This window comes from Corvus moneduloides, chromosome 3 (genome assembly GCF_009650955.1).
Source record: "Corvus moneduloides isolate bCorMon1 chromosome 3, bCorMon1.pri, whole genome shotgun sequence".
Taxonomy (NCBI): Eukaryota; Metazoa; Chordata; class Aves; order Passeriformes; family Corvidae; genus Corvus; species Corvus moneduloides.
In genome coordinates, this window is record NC_045478.1 from 74,092,033 (window position 1) to 74,108,650 (window position 16,618).

General features: G+C 36.6%; 1 protein-coding gene across 2 annotated transcripts in view; it reads right to left on the reverse strand.

Moving 5' to 3' along the window:
* Positions 1-16,618, reverse strand: part of CHRM3 (cholinergic receptor muscarinic 3) — a 272,159-nt gene that overhangs the window by 177,961 nt on the left and 77,580 nt on the right. For both annotated transcript variants that reach the window (XM_032102218.1, XM_032102219.1), the window contains exon 2: positions 11,406-11,518. The gene's annotated coding sequence lies outside the window, so the exon portion shown is untranslated. The remainder of the gene's footprint in view (positions 1-11,405; positions 11,519-16,618) is intronic.

Genomic DNA, 16,618 nt, shown 5'->3' on the forward strand with positions numbered 1-16,618 from the left:
ATGCTAGGTTATCACTTATCACAGTGAGACACTTGTTTTCCCCAGATCTCAGGGATCTGCCAAAATTTAAGACACTACAAAAGAGCTCTTACAAACTTCCTGTGGATATCACAAAAGTGAAGTAACCTCTTGAAAAAGGTGGCTTCTCTATCTTTTAAATAAATTTTTAACTTCATTTTCTCACCTATGAACAGCTACAAGTCCTGAAGTCATAAAATAAAACTAAGCCATGGGGCTTGCCTTTGGAACCTCAGTGTCAGCTTCTGCTGGGCAGTTACAGTTTCATGATAGCCAGCCCTGTTTTATCTTTGCCTTTTGTTTCCTCAAATGCCTGTTCCTTCCATTTTCCTGCACCTTGAGACCCTCTGAAACAATGACAGACTTTTCCTACCAAGCTTGTGCCAGGGCACAGCAACTCCACTCTCAGTAGAGTCAGGGGAGTATGATCTCTGAAATGAGGTGGGTTGAGCCAACAGAGAAGTGCTCACATATTTGGAAGCCACATTCTTTTACCAAAATAGAAGCACTTTGAAGCTCTTACTTCTCATGCTTAATACAATTCCTCACGTGATCTGGGTGGCACATGAAGATTCACCCAGATGTATCAGTTAATCATGGATAATGGTTCATTACACTGGAATCCCCACCAATACTAAATGGGCGAGGGTGGGGTAAAGGTGATGGTTTATTGGTTTTTAACTGACATAACACAAAAACCCTCTCTGGGAAAAACAAGATAGTTTTACAGTTAATGTATTGGAAAAGCAGTGTGGATTTCATTACTGTGGCAAGAAAATCATTCACAGATTTTAATGTTATTTTAGGACACTGCAAAAAATTAACGTGAACATGGGAAACTTACAAAAACCTCTGTTTTCAAAATCTTCCTGGAAACTCACAGTTCCTAATGAATGGGTAGGCATGGGCAAAATACTGCTGAGATAGTAACCTCTGTGCTGCCTGGGGCTCAGACAGGGGAGGAGGGAAATGGGGAGCACATTCAGCTGCAGTGTGGACCGAGCTCTTCTCAAGTCTGGTGATTCAATGCTTTTCCTGGTTGGAATAGTCAATCACAAAATCATTTCTCGTCTTAGTTGATTTTTCACCTCTCACATCAGGAAAATGAAACCTTAAGGGTAAACTAGAGAATTTGAAAGAAATATTATAGCTCTATAGTTCATCAAGTCTGAGAAGTGATCAATTCTTCCAATAATTTAGTCCAGACGAAGCACAGGCACCTTTTTAGGAGTGTTTTATCAACACCTTTGAACTAAAGCATTCCTTGCAGCAGAATAACCAGATAATGACCAACTTGCACAAGAATATTGGTGTCTTGCTTTGACTTTCTTCTCCTACGTGACAAATTTAAGTGAAGGGAGATGAAAAGGACAGGAAAAGTGAAAGAGCTTTATTTCAGTCCTTCAAATAGTTAGGATCTTATCAGTAATCACACACCGTATAATCATGAATTCAATCTAAAATGCGTAGAACACTGGGAGCAAAAATAAAAGTCAAACATAATCAAAATCTCTGTCAACAATGATATGGCTCACAAAAACGTGGTAAAAAAGCAGCTGCATAAAACAGTTTACAAGCAAGGTTTATAGCTTTCTTTAACCAAATAGAGGGGGAAGTCAGTGTTAGCAGTCTCGTAATATTCACTGAGGTGATGATATGACAGCGTTATTTATCCTCTGAAATAACAATGACACAGCCCTCCCACGGATAGCCGTGCAGTTACATGCTCCTTTCTTCCACCTCTGTCACCCACAAAGACTGGGAGCACTGGATGATGTCACCCCATGTGCAGTCACCCTGTTCATCCAAAACACGGAAATTAAATCACCCCTTGTGAATCATTTCTCCCAAGCTCTAGTTCTTCTGGTTTTAAAAATCTGTATTAGAACTTTAACAAATATGGTGAAATTGTGCTTGAATCAGCTCAAGTATGTATATCTGCCAAACAAAAGAAATTCTGTGAGTATTCCTGCTCCACAGCTGACTCACATGCACATGATTATTTTATGGCCTTGCTTGGAGTCAACATAAAGTTCACTTGCACTGCAATTTAAATTACCTCCAAATCTCTTTTGGCAAGAACAACTTCCCATAGTAACTACTCTTTAGAGACCAGATTTTCTAACACCAACACCTGAATTCATTTAATCTGAGCTTTTCAGACTCATTGCCATCACCTGCTGTAGATGCTAATGTGTTGCTTCAGGCTGTTGTTGGAAAGTTTGATGCCTCAATTCTCACCGGATTTATCACTTTGAGGCAGGTCCTTCACTTCCTCTCCCCAAAGTATAATCACACCCACAATTCCTCTCTTCTCAAAAGCTTTGAGCAACTCTTTCATAGCTGTGTAGCTGGGCAGCATATAAAGCAATAAAATTATTTTCCTAACATAAAAAAATGATCTCTCCTTTTTCTAATGTTGCAAAGACAAAATATCAACAATCTTTCAGGCAGAAAAAGGTGGACCATGAGATATTTTAAGTATCTGTGGTGTTACCTATTTCTAAACGGAATAATTTTTTCCAGGCATTTGAAGCAAAGCCACCTGGAGGAGGGGACACAGCAGCTGCTCACCACAGCCAAGCAACAGAACAGCTTAGAGGAAGAATTAGAGAATGAGAGACTACATAATTGAAATTATTATAAAAAGGTTATAACAAAAGATATAATACAAGCTGAAATCTGGTTGATAACCCAAATTGACACAGTTTGTTTTATCAGTTCAAATCGTTAAACCTTAGTGTTATCTCTCACTCAAAATGCTTCAGCTTTAAAGTGTGGCATTGATTACTTAGAACTACACAAGAAAGTCTTGTATAATGGAGTCAGGCCATTAAGTTCACTTGGCTGAAGGTGAGACTTGGGCTGTAAGTATTAAGTCCTGAAAAGAGCTATATATACTCCAATAGGAAGTAATTTCCACACCACTAAAATGCCCACATTGCTCTGCTGAAGCATTGACTATGTAACAGAGCATCAAAACATCCATTTCACTTAGAAGAGGAAATCAAGACTGTCTACTACATATGAGCAAATACTTTCCAGTAACAAGTAGAAAATGGTTCAAAAAGTCTTACTTCTCTTTTTTTTTAAATTTAAACAAACTCCTAGTTTTAATAAATTTAACATTCTGTTTATATATAAAAAATGCATCAGGTAGCATGCAAAATGGAAAGTGTGTTATTTCCATGAATGTCAAACCATTGAGTTCTATCATTTTGAGACACCTCTTACGTACTTAAAATGTACAATCCATTTGAACAAGTGTGGTTGCTCCAGAGATGCAATTACTGCAGCTCCAACAAAATAAAATGAACTACAGGAAGCATGGCTTATCTTGGCCTTGTTTTTTAAAATAAGAAATAACAATATTGCATGCACAGAGAATTACCCAGAGAGTAATATATCCCCTTCTATGGTAAGTATCTGAGACAGATGTAAGACAAGAATTGCCTTCTGAAGTTGCCTGCCTCTCCCCATGGACAACTTAGAAACACCAGGTCAATCCCACCTTTATTGTAAGAACTGAATAAAAAGAGATACACAGTAATGGATTCAGATTTCAGATAAAGTGTGCAATTAAAAAAAACCCCACATAATTTTAAATGAAAATTATTTTCCAAGTTTGCTCTTCTCCTCTTTTTTTTCCACCCAAACAACTTCATTTTTAAGTGCCTCTGTATAATTTAAACTATTATTTCATCTTTTTATTTATGTACACATTTTTATATATATACACACACCATACAAAAAAATACATCAGTTAATGACACACAAGAAATGAAATTAAGATATAACAGCATAAGTTAATTTTTAGAATAATGAATATCATGTCTCACTAAGACATTGGTACCAATCATTCTAAACCAATATTCTGAAGTCTCTAAATTGTTTCCATATTAGCATGGAAAAGAACTACTTTTGATACTAAATCTATTTATTGCCTCATTTAAGCAAATGATGTAGCAGAAAAATTAAACTTTCCCAAGAGTAATGCTTATACACAGAAACATATAGTCCAAATTAGTAGCTACAAACTGCTGAAAAATGCACTCAATTCACGTAAAATACAGTCAGAAGACATGTTTATGTAAAGCTCAAGAAGGCTGTATAATAAAAAAGGAAATAAAATGAGAGGAAAGCTAATAAGATAAAGTATTACACTGTTTTACAAAAAGCAGAGAAGGATACCAAAGATACTTTTGTCAAAAGCAACACTACAAAAGACACTCCTTAAAGTTTTCAAGATTTGAGCTGGTTTACCCAAACTTTGTTAATTTTCTAGTAAAGAAGGATATCAAAGAGCATTTCACTGAAACCAGTGAGTCTAAAAAGGTGAACATTATCTACAAACATTAGTAACTCTATCAGAAAGTATGACTGCTGTATTTGTGAAAAAGTGCACTGATATAGTTTTGATCTCATTTAGATAGTTCTATCCAAGCTAATCAAATTGCCAATATTTAGATGCTTTCAATGAAAGCAACAAAAAAAGAAAAAAGAAAAAGAAAAACCTGAGCCTTACATAAATTTCTGAATAAATTTGCTCAGATTTAATACAAACCTCATCTGAAAGCAATGAATGCAAAATTGAACTCTGGATGCCTGTTGTAACAGCATGAATTAAACTTATGAATCTCATTCCTCCCCTTCTCAAGCACTTAATTAGTTTTTCAAATGCCTAGATTTTCTTCCCCGAGCTGAGAAATTGCTTATCAGAAAATCTATCTTTGCTACCAGTTTCTTCTTTCTGCCATTTTTGGTATTGCTGATGCTGGGTACAGGAACAGTCAGTTGGAGGAGATGTAGATACCATATGCATTTGATCAGTTGGAAATCACAGAACTGCAGTGATTCTTACCTGTTTTCCACATTGTGCCTTGCAAAGGCACTTTTCACATTAGTCTTAAGATATTATGCTTAATTTGAGTACATGTATTTAAAAGTATTCTCTGCTATTAGGTAAACTATACAACAACATTGGTATACTGACATATGAATGAATATGAAATGAAAAATTAATTCTTACCTCATTGTAAAGGTGAATTTCAGCAGCCTATATTTTTCACTAGTTTCATTGGGGACCTGCTGATTGCACAAGAGGCAACAACTGACAGTAAATTAGGCGGAGTGCTAACTTAGCTGATGGCAGTGTCTCTAGCTGGGAAGATGTTCACACTCTCGAGGTTTAAGCCAACAAAAACCTTATGTCCTACCCCAGGTATAGAGGTGGGTTCATATCACAGAATAACCCCCAGCATGAGTAGGGACCAGGTGTGGAAGAGAGAGGCAGGAGCCCTGGCAAGGGCAGAAGCCACATCTGCCCTCATCTGGGTGGGCAGTGGTCCTGCCAGGAGTGGGAGGAGCCCTCCCGAGGGCCTTATAGCCACCATGTCCTCAGGTCTTACAAATACTCTTAAGTATTCTAATTATTTAGATGATTGAGGGAAAAAAAAAAGGAATTCAGTTTTTTTAAAACAGTTTCTACTAACTATGATTACTTTACTCTGATTATTAAAGGCTTGCTTTCCTCTGCCACAGTTGTGGTCACATGGTTTTAAATATCTCATTATCATATTATTTATTTCAGAATTATGCTTATATAAAAAGCTATTTCCAACATTTCTATTTATATAACATAAACCTCCAAAGCTTCAAAATAATAAGCCTTCAGAAAGGAACTCTACCTGCTATAAATGAAAGAAAAAAGAAAAAAAAATGGATTGCTTTAAGCAGCATACTTTGAATCACTTCTGTGACAAACCTGGGAGTTATCAAACTCAGGTGTTTCAGGGATATTAGAAGCACTGCCCGATTCCAACAGTCAATGTCCACCATATAAGAGATTTATATATTTAGCTTTTCTTCAGAAGAAATAAAGTTCCACTTTCTAGGCGTATTTTTGGGTGATTAATTCTAGGTAATTTTTAGGTCCTCAACTTTTCTAGTAAGCAGTTAGCGTATCTTCTCAAGCTAGGTATCCAGAATTAAAACTGTGTAATTGATTACACTGTAAACCAGGCTGCTGTAAGAGTCAGAAGTGCAAGCAGGCAGGAGAGGTGACACAACATGCAGTGATGCCTTGAGAAACATGAAAGGAGAACATCAGGCAGCAGATTTGCCTAGCATTTACAGAGGCTGAAGTAAGAAAAGTTCTTTGGTGAATCCCTAGAACTCATCTGTTACCACCAAGAAGAACCCAAGAGAGGTGGTGAGGATGCAGCTGCTGGCATCTCCTGGCCTCCAGACTTGGACAAAAGTGATGTTGGCCAGATCACCTGGACATGTATTTCAGTGCTGTGAGCATGCCAGTGTGAGAACACAAACCAGTAAACTCAGTTACAGATTGTCTAAAATATTCCACCTCTCCCTTCAAAATGGTATCTCACTGAGTTGGTTGCACTAATTTCATGCAGCTCCACAAAGCTTAACTTTGAGGAGAGGAGGTGCTGCTGCTTGGGCACCACGAGCAGTTCATCGCCGATACAGCACTGCTTGATCACACACCATTTAAACACCTCCAGCTTGCCAGGATGCTCCCCTATAAAACTGATAATGGGTTGGGTAGTTCTGCAAATTCTGTACTACATCTTGGTTACCTATTGGAAACTTTACCTTCATAGCAGGAGTATTAAAAAAAAAAAACCAAAAAAACCCACTCAAACAGATCTTAAGCACTCAATATATTCTTGTATTATTTTTAATGAGAAAAAAAGCCAAAACCAAAACAAACCAAACTAGATTAATATTCTAATGACAAAAATAAACCAAACCAACAGTTTAGTAGTGTTTGCCTGTGGTTTTTTTTACCCTAACAAAACTGGCAAGCTCTTAGTCTTTTGTAGAAAATGGCTGCTGTTGCTTTTTTACAGTAGCACAGTAGAAAAGCTAAAAATTAAATATTAATACATTGAATATATTTTCAAGCAAGCTTGATCAAGCTGTAGACACAGCTTTTTTTTTAAGAGCCTGATGCAGTTAGAAGAGTATAGAGTTTAAGCACAACAGTAACATTACCACAGAACCACTTCTGATTCCAAGCAGTTATAAAAAGTTACTATTTTTTTAAATGCAAAAAGCTCACAGAAGTAGTTACTTGGTACAAATAATTCATTAATTCAGAAGAAAAATATGCAGTAATTCAAAACTTTAGAAAGTGAAAATATTTTCTCCATTCAGATAAAGAAATTGCTTGCAGCATTGGCAATTTAAAGCCAATTCCTATCACACTCATGTTAGGACGCTCTTTAAGAGAAAATGAAATGACACATTGATTCATTGACTAGCACATTTATCAGGACATGCTGATAGAGAATCATTAATCAAGACTCTCTACTAATAGAAAATCATTAGAACAAAGTACATCAGCAGCAATGCCTCTTCAGTTATCAGGCCTTTCTTTAACCAATACCTAACCTTGAGGCTGATTTCTCAGCAGCTTTCAAAGCTTGTATGACATAATTTATTCAAGACCCTTGACATAGTGCAGTCCTTCAGTATCACAACATCAGCTTGAAAATGAAGTACATAAAGGTGGAGGGAAACAAAAGGAAAAGGGCAAAGGGAGTTCTTACTTTATTTGAATGTACTGAAGCATCACGAGTTTAAATTCACCCAAACCAGAAGTTTTCAAGATAAATGTTAACATTATTTCTTTGTTTCTGTCTATTAGCTGCAGGAACCCCAGTTCAGGATATATCTCAGAAGGACTGTGATTACTTTCATAAATAATATGCTTCATTTTGATTCTTCCAGTATACCTGCCATGCCATTTACTCTGTCATCCAAACAAAGGCTGTGATGTGTTCGGACAGCCCTACTAGCAGGTGGCATGGATGGACCCAGGTCCACTGAATCCACCTGTGTGAACTCTGATGGAGCAATGCTCTAAGCAAGACCAATGGCAGTCTAGAGAACCCTGAGTATTTCCACAATAGGTATAAAGCAATGGAAATAACAAAAATTGGTTTTAGTGCTTATTAATGATGCTTTACAGTTAAAATGAAGCAGTGCATTTACAACACCCTTTGTAAATTGTGAGGAGCATCCAGTACAGAGAAGATGAATCAAGAGTTCAGAAGCAGAACCAGACAAAATGCAAGCTTCCACTGTTCAGTGTTGGTACAGGAGGTTTCAGTACATGATTTTTGACAGATTGTTTTGGGTTGAGAAACTAAGATACAGGTCTAGACTTTTACCATGTTTTCTTCTCATTGCCTTTTTTTCCTTCTTTCTTTTCTTTTCCTTTTTTAAGTCAGGTAATAGAATGGAAATCTTAGCAGCTGCTGATGTTGTTTCTTCAAGTGGTTGTCCATACAATATAACACTCAGAAAATACAGCTGGTAAATATTAGGCATACCTGCTATATTTTTTCAATTGATCTTTCTAGAATTATTCAGTCTTCCAAGTAAGTGAAGGCAACTCCATACTAGGAATTCCTTTGTTATTCTTGTAACTTAACATAGGGCCTGAACCACTTATCTTGTTTGTAGATGTCCTCACCTTTAGTGTTTTATATATTCCCTTTTCAATTACCATAAACATCTCCTAAATAGCACCTGGCTTTTGTTGTCTATGACTTATTTTTCATCCTGTGCTGACTTTGCATATTGAATATCTTTTAAAAAAATCCTTTCAATATTAAAATACCATATGAAATTTCTCAATATATAGCAGACAATTAAGATTTACACTTTTTATTTATTGTTGTTTAGTTTTGGTTTATTTTTTGTTGTTTGGGGTTTGGTTCATTGGGGGCTTTTTTAAATCTCAGTGCTTTCCAGCAACCAAAAAAACCCCACCAAAGTTGGTATCAGTTGGTCCAAAGCAGAATGAACATCAGAAAGCACTCAACTACAGGCTGATGTGCAATTTTGCATTTCCAGTACTTCTTCCTTGTAAGAGATTCTATTTCCTTTTCACACAAGTTCTCAAATCCCACTGTGTCCTCTAAAAGCCTGACTTAAGTATCTTAACACACCTTTCTGTAATAGGCTTCCCTGGTCTATCTAATGGGGCATAGGATTTGGGAACAAGCTAGAAATATTATTGCCATTATTATTTTACAGATTTTAAGTATATACTACTGCTTGAATATTGTTTCTTCTCTTGTAGGGTTTGAATTTGATGAGCAAAGCTTACTTATCCTCTAGATATCATTCTGCAAGCTACTGTGGGAATAGTAGAAAATCCTCTAGGTTTCATGTCCTGTGTGATGGCATTCAGTTTACTTCCTGATGCCCACCTCAGCTTTCTCTGGTTAGAAAGAAGCAGTGGAGTAACTGATTGGCCATTTGAGGGCCTGTGTGAGCCTCGAGTGGGTACAGAAGTGAGAGGAGGATGAGGATGCCCTTACACATGGCACATCCTCTTTGCTTGAAGATTTTGACTGCAAAGAGGAACGCTTCTAACAACTAAGAATGCCAAAGCAGTGGTTTTTTAATTGTCAGGACAATGTACAATGACATTTCTTAAACAATTTAAGATGTTATCACACTTTTTTTTTTTTTTAATCTGGCCTCAGTGGAAACACTGTGGATTGGAATGGATTTTGTTCTCCTGCTGGTGGACACAGGGAATAAATGCAGTAAAATGTAGTGTAGCAGACCTCTGCAAAAGGAGACATAATCCTGCAGTATTTACACACATGGGATAGACAGTTTTCTCTGTTTAAAGAAGCTACTTCTTCCGTCAGACTTGTCACAAAGCCCTGATTTCATGATGAGTCAGTGCACACTCAGGATGCAAAAACAGGCTCAGAAATGTATGGCATATTGCTGATAAGGAAAAAGAGAAAAGAAAAGGTCAAGTCTTTGAAGCAAATCTGCTAATTTGGCAAATACAAAGCCTGGTTAGATAACACTGCAGAACTCAATAAATACCCAGAGCTATGCCTTGTAGAATCAACAGGTGGTCAATAATCCATCAAACAATACCAGGTTTTTCCCCTCAAAAATTTGCAGGTGGAAACAAGCAAGGTGATGCTGTCTTTGCTATTTATCTGGCTCCCTGGTTTCAGAGTTGTATGGTTACTACCTGGGAGACATAATTTGAAATGCAAAGCCAGCTGAAATTGGTAACAGAGAAGTGGCAGAAAATGCCCTCCACAGGATGAGAAAATGTGCTATATTGCTGTCCATTTCTCTGTGTAAATACCCATTTTCACCAAAAATAATAGTAACCAGTTTTCTTGGTAAGTATCTCTATCCACTTACATGGGATATTTAAACACATCTTTCTATTATCAAGTGCAAACACACCTCTAGAAACGGCATTGCTTCTTAGTTCATTACAGTACTTAAGCATATAATAAGAAGAGCCTTGACTAAATCCGTTACGGCATTAGGCAAATTAGTATTTGCCTCTTCTATTCTCTTTACTTTTTTCACTACTTCTGCATGCCTCTAAGAACTCTGGAATCTGGAACAAAAAAAGAAAGATACCTTTCACATCATATCTTTTCTAACCTGAACACTAGACACAAATTTAGGGTAACAAACATTTACAGGCAAATTTTAACAGTGGCTAAGCAACTATTCCAGACAATTCAGTATCATTCATAATCAAACTCTGGCATAAGAGCCATATCTATCTGAAAAGGAGAAGAGTGAAGAGAGAGGATTTTACCCTCAGTTGCTTAACCTGATTTTTGCAGAGGAGACTGGGCTGCAGTTTCTGGTGTTAAGGAGTAGTCACTGGAACGTTTTGATACCCAAATTTGGTTTGTCAATGCATTTAGCCAAATGAACAATGAAGGTTTTGGATCTCGTTATTGTATGTCTGGACACAGAAGCAATAATTCAGTTATAATATGAGAAGCCTTGCTTTCAGTGTTATTGATTATACAGTACTTAACAGTGCTCACAGATACTATAATCAGATTAATTGTAGGCACAAAACTGAGAAGCAGTGCAAAAATAAAACTGAAAAATTATTTACAAATATTTTCTCAAATTAATTTTTTTACCTGTGTTTTATAGTATATTTGTAACACAGTTATAGTTATTTTATTCTTAAATATATTGTGGTACATGTCTGAAGAAAAAGAACATTTGGTTGGAATCTAATTTGAACTAAGACACACTAAATGAAGATGAAGAGGCTTTCAAGCTGAATGGAAAAACATTTCAAGTTGTGTATCAGGATTTTTGCACAGCTCTAAAATCATCCAAAAAGAGAAAAGTTCTAGACAGTTATTTTTTGATCTTAAGTTTTTAAAACATTTTCAAACATCTTACAAAAAAGGAATGGGTTATGTATTCAGTACATTGACAACTCTAGGTTAATCCACGTGAAAACAATGGAAACGATATCCAATGTGGGCCAATGAAAACTTTTAGTTCCTTCTCTGAAGTATTTAATAGATATGTACAGAAGCAAAACTCACCATGGACACGGAAGAGGAGCAGTATATCTCATGTTTCAGACGACTGTGTATCATCCAACTGGTAGTCCATTATACCACAGGCTGATGAAAGATTTTGCCATAACCATAAAGATCTAAAAAAAAAAAAAAAAAAAAAAAAAAATTAAAAAAAAAAAAAATCAGACATTGAAGAAGTTAAAACTGAAGGCTTCTTATTTAAAATACAGTTCTACTGCTTTTTAAAGCATACTTTTTTTAAAAAGACAGTAACAAAAGGGCCTGTTCCACACCATCACCATCCAGCAAGAACTTCTCTTACAACCACTGCAACGACTTTTGCTCAGCCACTTAATTTCCAGTTACTTTGCAGATTTTTTGACTTTCAGCTGACTTCAGAATTCATATCTTTTTTTCAGTGTTGTTTAATGATGACAGTTGTATGCATTGGCAGTTTCTCAAAACAGTATTTTCCAAGTGCTATTTTATTTTCCTTCTTGTTTCATTTATGCAGGGCTCCACCGTGCATTTTCTACCAAACACAAAATCCACATGCCTAAGTTAACTACAAAGGTGGATGATGGGGATGAGCACTGCTCATGAGCAGGCACCTGACAAAGCCAACACCACTAACACAAAATACACTGCTCAATTTGGGTTAACAGAGCATGCAGAACAAGGGACACCCACCATCCCATCAACAGCAACTATTCCTATTAATTCCTTTTTTCTCGTTTGCTAAACATAAAGGCCAGTGTGCTACAAAGCTTGCTTGAGGATCTGATCCCAGAGTTGCATTTTTTAAACATTGATGATGGGCAGAACGGCAAGAGAATGGTGGGTTGCAGGCCAAGTGGCCATATAGCACGGAAGCAACAGCCAATGGAGTTTCACTGAAAAACTTACAATATCAGCAATTTTCAGCAATCTCATTTTCCCCCAATTAATCCTTAGTAGGTCTTCTTGAAAGAATTTTTTTACAGAACCATTTTTTCATGGTTCCTCAAAATTCCCAGGAAGTCCTACAGTTTGAACTGAAATACTGACTCAAACTGAAAACCTGACAAATTTGGGGTTCTTGTGTTTGGTGATTTATGTTTGTTTGGAGAGGAGAGGATGTTATGTGTTGGTTATTTGTTATTGTTGTTGTCTGGTTGGCTGTTTTTTTGGATTTTGTTTCCTCAAAGCAAAAAGGGATGGGAGGCTTCCACTGCTCTTGACGTATCCCATTTCAATAGTTTCAGATTTAAATATTTCCCCTCAAAAGAGGGCTTAAATTTTAATTTTATTTAATGTCAAATCTTAGGTTAAAAGGAAGTTAAGATTAAAGTGAAAATGTGACCCTAGCACAGTGGTTCCTCTCTCACGGAACGCTTATAAAGTCAGATGTTTCAAAACACACTTTTCATCAGATAGAGAATGAGATTCCATGAGATTTCAGACATCTCCCAGAAATGAGGTTTTACATTTTCCATAAAACTGCAAAGAACTTAAAAGCTAAGAAATTGATTCTCTTTTCACCTTTTATCAGAACAACTTAGGTAAAATGAATATAATTTTATGACATTTTTCCACAGACTATTCCTGTCTGCATCAATCACACTTTTCTTTTGAACCCGTCTTCTGCAATTTTACATCTAAATTCTGTTGATAACTTAAGGACAGTAACATGACCCTTCCAAACATTTAACCTTTCTAGTCTGCTTTGCTCCTCTAAAAGCTCACTAGAAATGCTGAATGATGGGCTCAACTGAGTGTGCATAAGTAGAAAACATCATCACACGAATTTAGAACAACCAACTCTTAGCCAGATTTTTTATACAAGGGAATTAAATTCTTAATTTTCCTATCCATGAGAGTATTTTATCATGGTGGAGACCAGCTTGGGATACACAACAAATATGCTTGGGAAAAGGCATTTTACTCACATACAATAGTTTTTGATGTATGTATTCTTCTAAATACTTTTCATTACTCATTTTCTAATGCTCTTTCACAGGACAAAATTACTTATTTTCAAGCATAATCAGGCTTTGTTCAAACAATCAGCAACTTCTAGCAGGTCCTACAACAGGCTGCTTATTGCTGCTACTTCTCACATCCCTTCTGTCTTTTCAGCACAAATGAAGAGGAGTGAGGAATTGGTCCAATCCGAAAATAAGATGTGAAAAGCTTATTTTTTTTTTTTTTTTAAGGCAGGTCTGTTTTCTCCCCTTAGAATACTGCTGAACCCCAAATACTACCGTGATGGATGAGGTACGCACAGGTAGGCACAAAGAGGAGAAGATGCATGGCCTCACCTGCCATTGTTACTACTGAAATGCATGTCAAAAGGCACTCTCGTTTGAAAAAATATTTTATTGGTAAAGAAAGTATTTATAAGAATACATTCATATTTTAAATCAGTAGTTCATGTTCACAGCTTTGCTATGTCAATGCATTATGCAGTACAAGCTTTTAAAATTTTAGGCTTTCTAAAGACAAAATTAAATTCTTATAAAATATGAAAAATGTGGAGGAGAATACATACAGTTGTTTGGGGTCTTTTACAGGACATTCTTTTTTTTTTTCCCCTCAAACTCTGCAAGAACCATATCTTTATCATAAGCTCTTTCCATAACTTATTTAGATAAAGTGATCTATTTGTTATTTCATTCATCACTTCCAGCTCTGCACCTATGACAAGGCACCAGCCTAGCCCTGCCAAGACAGTAAGGTGGGCAACCAGATAATTAGTTTTTCCTTGAACAGACTTAGAGCAGAATTAGAATTCACTGAAGGGCTTCCTTCCAGGTGATGAAAGGACAAAAAAACCCCAAAAAACCAAAAAAACAAACACCACAAAAACAAAACCAAAACAAATAGCCCCAAATAACAACATTGAAACTAGGCAAAAAGCTGTAAAGTTCAGCATTTAAGAAAAACTGAGGAGACAATTTCCCACTCTCCTACTTCTTTCCTTTAAAAAATATAAAATTAACATGAGAAATCAAAGAGTTTTGTTTATATTAGCATATCATTCCTTTCATATAAAGCTGTATATTCCACAAAATTTCCAGGAACTTTGCAGATTCTTCTTTGCAGTGTGAGAAGCCGTAGAAGCTAGAAATCCATCAATATGCACAATGAACAGGGCCTGGTAAGACAACTGCTGCAATTGAACTATAATTTCTGAAGAACTACATTTTTATTTAAATAATTACACTGTCTTAACTTGAAGGTGTATGCTGTTTAAAGTGAATGCACTCTTGTATGTCAGTGGACTAGCTATATAGAGATGATCAATCACTGTGACTCAAATGAAAGAGGATTGATTTACTGCTGTGAATTGCAAAATTATTAAAACATTTTAACAGAAGCCCCTGACCATTATTCAGTCATATGATTGAGGGCTTTGTCTTGCAGGACTGAGCTGCACTTAAGGATGCTTTAGTGACCAATGTAAAAAGCTGGAAATGGTGTTTACACATTCTGCTGACAGCCTTAATCCGTCAAGAAGATGTCTGCAGAGCCAAAACAATACAAGTTTTGGCCGTCCTGTGGTATTCTGACTGCCCATAAAATGAAAAGCCATAAAAAGGCTTTGATGTTTTCAAATACTTTAAGAACATGAAAGAAAAAATAAACTTTGCAAGGACTAACACCATTGCATCTTTTGAGTATGCACAAAACCAAATAAGGTACTATTCACTACAAAGAGGCTTTTTAAGGAAGCTACTAAATATTAACTAAAGTGACAAAACACCTGAAACACAAACAACTAAAAATCTGCTCACTGTAGCCAGAGTGTTAATCTGTTCCCAGCACTCAAGTGTCACAGGCAGGCAGTAAGATTTATTTGTGACTTCTCTGCTGAACACAAACAGCCAGTTGAATTACAGTCTCATAACTACATAAAAACCAGCAGTCCTTGTGCACCAGCATTATATTGGGAGTGCATGTCCCTGCAGCCAGTCCCCACAAGATCAGCAGTGCTCCAGCACAGGTACAGGGACTTGCACTAGCACCCACCTCAGGACCAAGGGCAGCCTGCTTCGAGAGCAGAGCCTCTAAGGTCCGTGAAATACAAAAAGAATAAGCTGGTATCTGAGAATGAAGTAAAAATTTTATCCTAGATTCACATCTCAGAAATGTGGAAACAGTTTTAGGCTGTACACGTCTCACTGCCACAAAAGCATTTCTAAAAACCGGCAATTTCCTAAGTGTCTTGTGCAGCTACACAAGCACCCAGATGGAACACGAATTAACAAATGATTTCATTAATTAGAAAAGCTGCTTTGAAGGAAGTGAACATTACTGAGAGAAGCAGTTTGCAAGCATTGTTCTCTAATGAAATCTAAACTGTCATTTCAACAAAGGCAAAGGGTTTTTTCCTATCAAGCAACCTGCGCTGGAAACTAATTAGAAGCCACAGGTGTTTTGCTGTACTTCACACTCAGTGGAAGTCTAATCCTGAATAGCCAATTGCAGATGGCTGGGCTTGTACAGATAAAGTCAACAAGACACTCGAGCACCCTTTATTGTCAGGTTACACAAGCCTGTCCCAGTGCTGCTCATCTGAACGGGCAGAGTGGAATGTGGTCATTCCCAGAGGGACTGCCTCTGTTGCTCTGGATGCACCCTGCTGGGCAAAGATGCATGTTGGATGCATGCTTAGGTGCTGGCTACATTAATTTCCATCCCTTAAAAGTGTAACACAGAGGAGAACACTTTTTATACCTGCATCTGTAATTGTAAGCATAATTCTTGGCTCACATTCTTTTTTTCTTTAAATTAGTCAAATTTTATACCAAGTAGTGGTTACTACTTGGTACAGAAAGAAAACACAAAAACCCAACAGTGCTGCCAGCTGCACACTGTGCAAACCAGGATGGACACACCGTGCAAATGCATACAAGTGCTAAAGAGCTTTCATGGCAAAACAAGTAAGCTACAGATGGTTTTAAATCATGGGCTATATTCAAACTGATTGCTATTTATACAGTTTTCCTTATTTAAATGAAAACTTCTCATCAGGTTTGGTTATACTAAAATTTGCATCATAACATGCTAAATGGCAGATGATTATTCTAACACACTGAAAAATAACAATATATTAATTGTTTGCAAAAAACCAACCTGGATGAATTTATTTTTCCCCTTTAAATGAAAAAAACTGAATTGTATCTAAATGACCGAGAATTTTGTCCCTTAACAACTAATAGAACTTGTTTTAATCAAATTTTGTTTAGTGTTAT